Here is a 7,631-nt window from a genome sequence, read left to right as displayed (position 1 = left end):
ACGTGGCACGCCAGGCTCCGTTCCGTGGAAGGTTGGGTTTCCGGACGCAGGCGGTTACAAATCCCATGAGAGGAGGAAAAAAGTGCAGCAGACCCAAATGCAGGCGCTGCAAGCAAGGGTGGACGCGATAGAGGAACGAGAAGCAAATCGCAGCAAACGTACTGCCGAAGCCTCCCCCGAAGCTACCCCGCCATCTCAGCGCAGAAGCAGCGTGGCTTCCACCGAGCTGCTTCAGCCGGAGCATGCCTTGACGGCTCCTGCCAGCTATCCCGTGGATGCTATCACGGAGTCTCAAAATTGCCACCTTATGACGCAACGGATGAATTTGAAGGTCAAGGCGGCTGTTGGCTCTGTTTTTCCTACTGAACCCGGCGCAACTTTTCACTGCCGGCCGATTCCAGAAGGATATGCTAGGGTGATGGTGGATGAGATAACGGAGGGATTTGAGGACCTCCAGCTTGACCACCCTACCGCTGAAGGGGAGACTCGGCTGGGGTCTGCTCTGAAGACTCCATGCCTATGGCGGAAGGAGCTCATCAACCTTCCGAACTGGATGCCACCACCTCCTCCTCCGGCGAGTCAGGGCACTCCGCCTCCACCGCCTCCTCCTCCGGCGAGTGACGATCAGGGCCCTCGGCCGGCTCCTTCTCCGGCGCGCGGCGGCACTCCGCCTCCTTCTCCGCCTGCGCCGACGCGCCCGAGCAGCCAGCCTCCTCCTTCTCCGCCTCGTCAGCAAGGGCGGAAGAGACCTGCCGCCGCTCCGGCTGCTCCGGCACGTCGTTGTCCTTCTCCTCCGCCTCTTAAGCAAGTAAAGAAGACAACCGCTACGTCTGCTCGGTCGGCGTCTAGCAGTATAACCAGAGGCGGGAGGACATACAGATTCGGTCCTTCTCTGAAGACTCCAGAGAAGTTACCATACAAGAGGACCCAGGAGGAGAACGCCGAGATCGCGCGAGAAGAAGTGAAGAAATTCTTTGAAGGGGTGAGAGCAAAGAAACATCCACTTTCGGAGGAGAAGGTAGATCGGGTGAAAGTGAAGCGCACTCTGGCTACCCTGACAAAACCACCGAAGTCTGATTGGCCGAAAGGAAACTATGACCGCATTATTGGAAAGGAATTTGCCGAAGCGGAGCGGTCGGGAAGTACTGTCAGTGATCAAAGGCTGAAAGAACGACGAGCTGGGAAACAAATTGCCCAGCTCGGCGAAAAAGCGAAGCAATCGTGCCCCCCGCTCAAGGTGCCTAGCCACAACGTCGATAATGATCCGAGGATGGTGCCCGGTTATAGCAATCTTGCAGATTACCTGCCCGACGAAGTACATTATGAACCCATGGACGTGCAGATACAAAGATACGAGTACGGGAAGCCTCTCGTCAAAGATGAAAGATCTCTATCAACGATGATGCGAAGATTGCATGATTGGTACTTGAAAATCTGCAGAGACTCCGGGGGGAGGAGTACTTTGTATGCGAGAGTTAAACCGGAGCATGACCTCGTTGGAATTGATCTGTTGCCTGTTCCATTTGAGGAGTTCTATCAGTTCTTCAATCAATTGGCCCTCGATAAAACAACGGTCGCTTGCTACTGTCTGTAAGTAGTACTACTTCTTTCATTAAGTTTCTCTATATAGCTTAGCTCTTTCATTGCATGTATTTATAATCATCCTCACTATATTATGCAGATTGAAGATCGTCGAATTGAAGAAAAGACAAGTCGGTGATATTGGGATCATTAACACATATCTCATAGATGCAACTCAGGTTAAACTTCATGCCGTAGCTACCGAGGCCAGCTTGCTACGATCGTTCGTAATAAATCAAAACAAAGATATAATACTCTTTCCTTACAACTTCAGGTGAGTGTTACTGTCTTGTGCGTATTCGGTTTCCCTTATATATTAGTCAAGGTTATAGTAATGTAATTGATGAGTTATGCATGTGTGTGCAGTTACCACTATATTCTCCTAGAGATTAAGCTTGAGCAGGGAGTAGTAACCGTCTTGGACTCTAAACGAAAAGATCCCAAGGAGTATGCGGACATGACTGAAATCCTCAAGAAGTAAGTTAAATCGATCATTATCCACCATATCAGCAACTTTGTTCATTTCCTGATATCAAGTAATTGTTTTCTTTATCCGGCAGGGTTTGGAGAAAATTCACCAAAACAGTTCCGGGACTGCCGAAGGAGCTGGAATTTAGACACCCGAAAGTAAGTACTATAGTAGCATGTTCCGCGCATCTCCTAGTGATTCAAGCGCTAGTTTCATCAATACCATTTAGCATTCTTGCTTATCAGTTTGATTGACCTCTATTTCTTGTAAAGTGGTTGTGGCAAGAACAAGGGAATGATTTCTGTGGATACTACATCTGCGAGTCCATCCGCCACACGACCTGTGAGCGGGGCGGGTACTCTAACGAACAATATGAAGTACGTAAATAACAACATTCACAATTTTATTTTATTACCATCATTTGTGTTGAGTTTCATTCATTTATATATATATATATATGTATTGACCCCCTTCTTCAAATTAGATGTTTCGGAAGCGGGATGAACTCCTAGCACCAGCTCATGCGAGCAATTCAAGAGGAATTGGCGGCATTCTTTCTTGACCACGTGATCCCTAAAGACGGAGAATTCTATGTGGACCCTGAGTCCGTATGATTACATTTGTAGGAGATAATTATTGTATATATGTAGCCGGTAGTGTCAGATAGATATACGAGAACTTGTTGTTCGACCAATCTCTCGGAGAAGGAGAGGTGGTCGATATCACTTCTCTCTGTATATATCCATATATGTTCATGACGATCTTCTGTTTCTTTCATTTGCTTACTAGCTAGCTAGCGTGTCTAGTCCTCTCTATATACGCATGTATAGTACGTAGCGTCGACCAAGCACGGACATAAGAGAGGACACTTCTCTCTATTAATTATAACTAGCTAACACAATATATGAAACACCTAAATTAACCCCGCAAAACCCCCAACCCCCCCCCCTCCCTTTCAAAAAAAACAAAAACCCCAGCCACAGAAGTGCTGACGCGTGGATGCCTATTGGTCCCGGTTGGTGCCACCATCCGGGACCAAAGGGTCTCCTGACTGGGCTCTGGGCAATGCCCACGTGGAGGGCCTTTAGTCCCGGTTCTGGATTGAACCGGGACTAAAGGGGGGAGGTATTAGTACCGACACTTTAGTCCCGGTTCCGGAACCGGGACTAAAGGCCCTTATGAACCGGGACTATAGGCCCTTTTTCTACCAGTGGCTATAGTTTCATTTTGTGATGTTGACAAAATTGGTATCTGATGAGTAGTTATTTTATCATGATGATCTTGCTAAAAAATTGAAGAACGAAATTTGACACTTGATGGATTTGAAGTATCATGATGATCTAAAACCTTGACTAGATGTCATTAGCAATATGATTTTTTCATAGTTTGAAGTGTCGATGCTTTATGTGATGTGATGCCGTCAAATTTTTTGACTCGGTAAAATTTACAGGCTTTGTGGTTTTTATCTCCCAGGAGCCTTCGTCGTCTAGGTTTGGTCCATGATCCTGTCGCTGCTCGACTACTTCCTCTACAGCGGAGGGTGAGCTACGAATCCACCTTCACCTCCTAGCCTCTTTTAACTAGATTAAATTTTCACGTCAAGTCGCGTAATCTAGGTCTCCTGTCCGAAAGGGTTGCATCGATAAATATGCATTCAACTGCATATTTATCACCGCAGCTCTTTCGGATTGTCCAGCGCTTTCCACGGACAGCCCGAGGATGTGTATATTGGGTAAGTTGTTCATGCTCTACCCCGTTCCGAGACAGGATTTCGGCGGCACCTCCCAGTTGTTCTCCGGATGCACATTCTCTCGGCATTTTGCCAAGACGTGTATTTGGAGAACAACGGGGAGGTGCTGCCGAAATTTTGTCCCAGAATGGGGTAGAGCATGGACAACGTACTCAATCTACACATTCTCGGGTGGGATTAGGACCCATCTTTACCTATTAGAGATGTAGGTGGATTAAATGTCGTTTCTCGTCAACACTCTAAAAAAAAAATATTGATGTGAGTGATTTAAATGAATCATCAATTTTGTTGTGTGGCTTCCAATAAAGCAGAGATGGCGGATAACCAGTGGATGTATAATGGGTTTTTCCATCGGAATCAAGTAACAACAGAGTGGGTCGAGAAAACTGATGTGTTTTTGAAAGAGATATTCCGTAGTCCAATGAGGATGGTGCCAGAATGCCCGTGTGCCAAATGTAAGAGACGTATTCGCAGAGATAAGAGTGAGATGACTAAGCACCTTCGCGCGCATGGATTTATGCCCAACTTTAATATGCCGATAAACTTTGCCCAGCGGGACCGTGGTAGAGAGGAGGTGATACGACAACATGTCGCTGGTTATGAGGACGATGGGGTTAGAGACATGCTAGATGATGTCTTTGCTGCACAGCCGACACCTCCGTCAAATTCAGCGAATGAACCGGAGGAGCCGGAGGAAACCGCAAAGGCCTTCCTGGATATCTTGGCCTCGTCAAAGAAACCTTTCTATGAGGATGCCAAGCTGTCTATACTGGATGCCATCTCACAACTGATGGCCGTCAAGACTGAGTATGGCTATAGCCGAGGTTGCTTTGAAGCATTTCTGGGAGTATGGGATAACAGCCTGCCTGAGGGCCATGAACTGCCGAAAACCATGTACGCTACGAAGAAAATCATGAAGGCGCTCTTCATGGATTATGAGAAAATACACGTTTATCCAAAATTTGCCTTTTGTTTAGGTATGAGTATGCGGATGACAACTATTATTGGAAGTGCGGTTCCTCTCCGTATATTGAGGTGGTCGATAAGCATGGTCAGAAGCAGCAGGCCATTAAATGCTTTTACATTTATTTGGGCTCTCTATGTTTGCTTTTGGTTATTGTTATGCATTGCACCCTCGTCGTTTTTTCTTTTTGATTGTCGAGAATAGTGTTTGGCGCATGGTGGCCAAAGATTATCGGCCAAAAACGTTTTTATTTGGTGGGAACACAATCGGAAAGCCATTACGGAGATCTGCGTGCGTCCACCGTTGTGCTATTTTCGTGACCATACTCATCTGAAGCATCGCAGGGATCAGAGATCCGGATGGTTCACACATGGAGAAACACACCTAGGTTCAGGCCCTCGGATCGAGATAATATTGTACTTCCTGCTTTTCTGGATTGATTACTCTAGTCTTATACACTCTTCGCCCGAAAATACTTATCATGGAAATGGATACAAATGAATGCATTTAAATTAAAATATGTCTAGATACATCTATTTCTCGGACATGTATTTCCGGGCAGACGGAGTATGAGAACTAAGGTTTGTGCCTAATACAGTAGACAATGGAGTCCCTGTCGTCTGCCACAAGCTGGCGATGCATTCCCCCGAGGACTCTGAGGAGCAGGTCTGGGGCACCCCGTCGTTGATAGCCCTCTTATATCCTCTTTGCCTATATAACCAGGGGGCATGCCATCGCCCGTAGTGCCCGAGCACTTCAAGTATCTGCTTGTCTTTGATTTCTTCCTCCAAACAAACTGTGGTTTATAACCGCGACCTTGTCGTTAACCGGCAGATTGGCCTTGATGAGATCCAGACTTTCCTGAAATAGGATATTTAAAACATGTATTAAGGTCTAAATGACCTCTAGCCTGGTGGGCAAAGTGGGTCGCAACCGTTATGTGAGTGACGAGTAAGCTTAGGTGATATCTGACTTTATTTCTACCTAGGACATGAATTTATTTTGTTACTAGACAAAGCCCATTGAAGGGATGCCTCGAGAGTTATATTCTGTACCAGAACTAAACTCAAAGTGCTTCTGTACCGGACTTACATCCCATCTTTTTCGCCTGTGGTGGGAGATCGCGGGAGTTACCAATGAGAGTTATATATTACAGGTAGAATTGTCTTGGTACTTCTAGAGTTCTGCTCTGGAACTCATGCCACCGTTGGTGTGACACTCCAACGATTAGGTTACCATTAGGGTGATGCCCTGATATCGGCTACGTTGTCAGAGCCATGATCCACCTTTCCCAAGTTTTCAAAACTGTTGTTTTTGGACGATTTACGGCCGTCGGGGTGATACCACGACACATGCTACTTTCTCAGAGTTGTGCTCTGACTTCCGCAACTCGTCAATCTCTATCTGACGGATTGTTGCCATCAAGGTGATACCCCGACACTTGCAGATATATTCGAGTTGTACTCCGAGGTCTACGTTTACCAGAGTTGTTTCTCTGGTGCCTTATTACCATCACGGTTATGCCTGACATTCGAGGTCCCGTCAGAGGCGTGCTCCGTTACTGCAGGCCATTAGAGGTGTTTTGTGCCATATTTGCCTAGAGCAGATGAAAATCCCCAAGTGTAAAAAAAATGTCATATCATTTTCCAATATGGAGGTGGTAAGTATGTATTGTCGATATCCGAGAAGATCTGAAGGTATGAATCATATTCTCTCAGGTTCCATTTGCCACTAATACATCCCTATGTACTCCAAACCTTTGCTTTACTGAGATTTACTAGTAAAAATTAATGTCCAAGTTTAAGAGAGAGCAAGGGTAGAGTAGTGGTGGTAGGTGTTGAGGAATTATCCCTAGGAAATTGGCTTACTATACCGATAATCATGCATTGAAGTTTTGTATGTGGGTGAGGCATACGCTAACATGCAGAAAATTCCGTTGACTAAGATGTCCTTATGAATGAAACCCTTAGTTAGCATCAAAAAATAATAAATAAATTATTAAGGTAAACCCAACCACAACCTTAAAGTTTATGGGTCTTCTTTACCCATATGCATTGACTCCTATACACGGGCTCTGTAATATATCTTACACTAGCCATCTTAAGAAGATCATTGCAACATATTACTATAACATCTTAATATTTTAAAATTTGTATCGTCAATTATTTAAAAAGTATTAACTAAAATTTCCATGTGGTACTTGATCTGATCTAGTATTGACTACGATGAGAACCTTTTTGTAGTTTATTAACTATTAAATGAGAGGGAACAAAATGACTTTCTGAAATATTAATTTTGGATCTTATTTGAATTTTTAAATCAAAACAATTCCAACTCAAAATAAATAAAACGAGTGAATGTAATACAACTCCTTCAATATAAAAAATATGGAAGATGCTCTAAATATTATTTGGATTTTCATTTGCATTCAAATATATTTTGGGAATTATTTAGAACCCTAAATTAACTCTTAGGGAATATCTATAAAGCACATAATTATTTCTTGTGTAAGAGAATAATTAACAGCCACAATTGACTGTTCACTTGGGCTGACCACTAAGAAACCAACAGGGCAGCGTCACTTGGTGGGTAAAGGTTTTCTCCTCTGGCTAGGGAGAGAGCCCCTGTGATATTGAATATCTCCTAGGCACTATTTTTCTGGATCATGTTTCCTCATTTTCATCATCGTTTTATTCCGCAAAGGAGATCCATAACTCCGAAATATCCACAAAAGAGAAGGGCTATTCAGAAACTTCTAGAGCAAGTTTGCGGCCAAAGGGCACCTCGAACCGAGCTCCTCAGCTCGCACGCGGGGGGAGCTTGCGGCAGGGACGTGGCCTTATGCGTGGTGGCACTGTGGGGACCCT

General features: G+C 44.9%; 1 long non-coding RNA gene across 1 annotated transcript; it reads left to right on the top strand.

The window, feature by feature from the left end:
- The first annotated feature begins 1,684 nt into the window (after positions 1–1,684).
- On the top strand, positions 1,685–2,235 carry LOC147982791 (uncharacterized). Its single transcript, XR_015614899.1, has 3 exons — positions 1,685–1,855; positions 1,948–2,058; positions 2,142–2,235. It is a non-coding gene; the product is annotated as an uncharacterized LOC147982791 (long non-coding RNA).
- Positions 2,236–7,631: the final 5,396 nt, after the last annotated feature.

This window comes from Triticum urartu, chromosome 2A, assembly GCF_056163025.1.
Source record: "Triticum urartu cultivar PI428250 chromosome 2A, HENAU_Tu73, whole genome shotgun sequence".
NCBI lineage: Eukaryota > Viridiplantae > Streptophyta > Magnoliopsida > Poales > Poaceae > Triticum > Triticum urartu.
The sequence above is the reverse complement of the archived record's forward strand: the minus strand, read 5'-3'. Positions and strand labels throughout refer to the sequence as shown.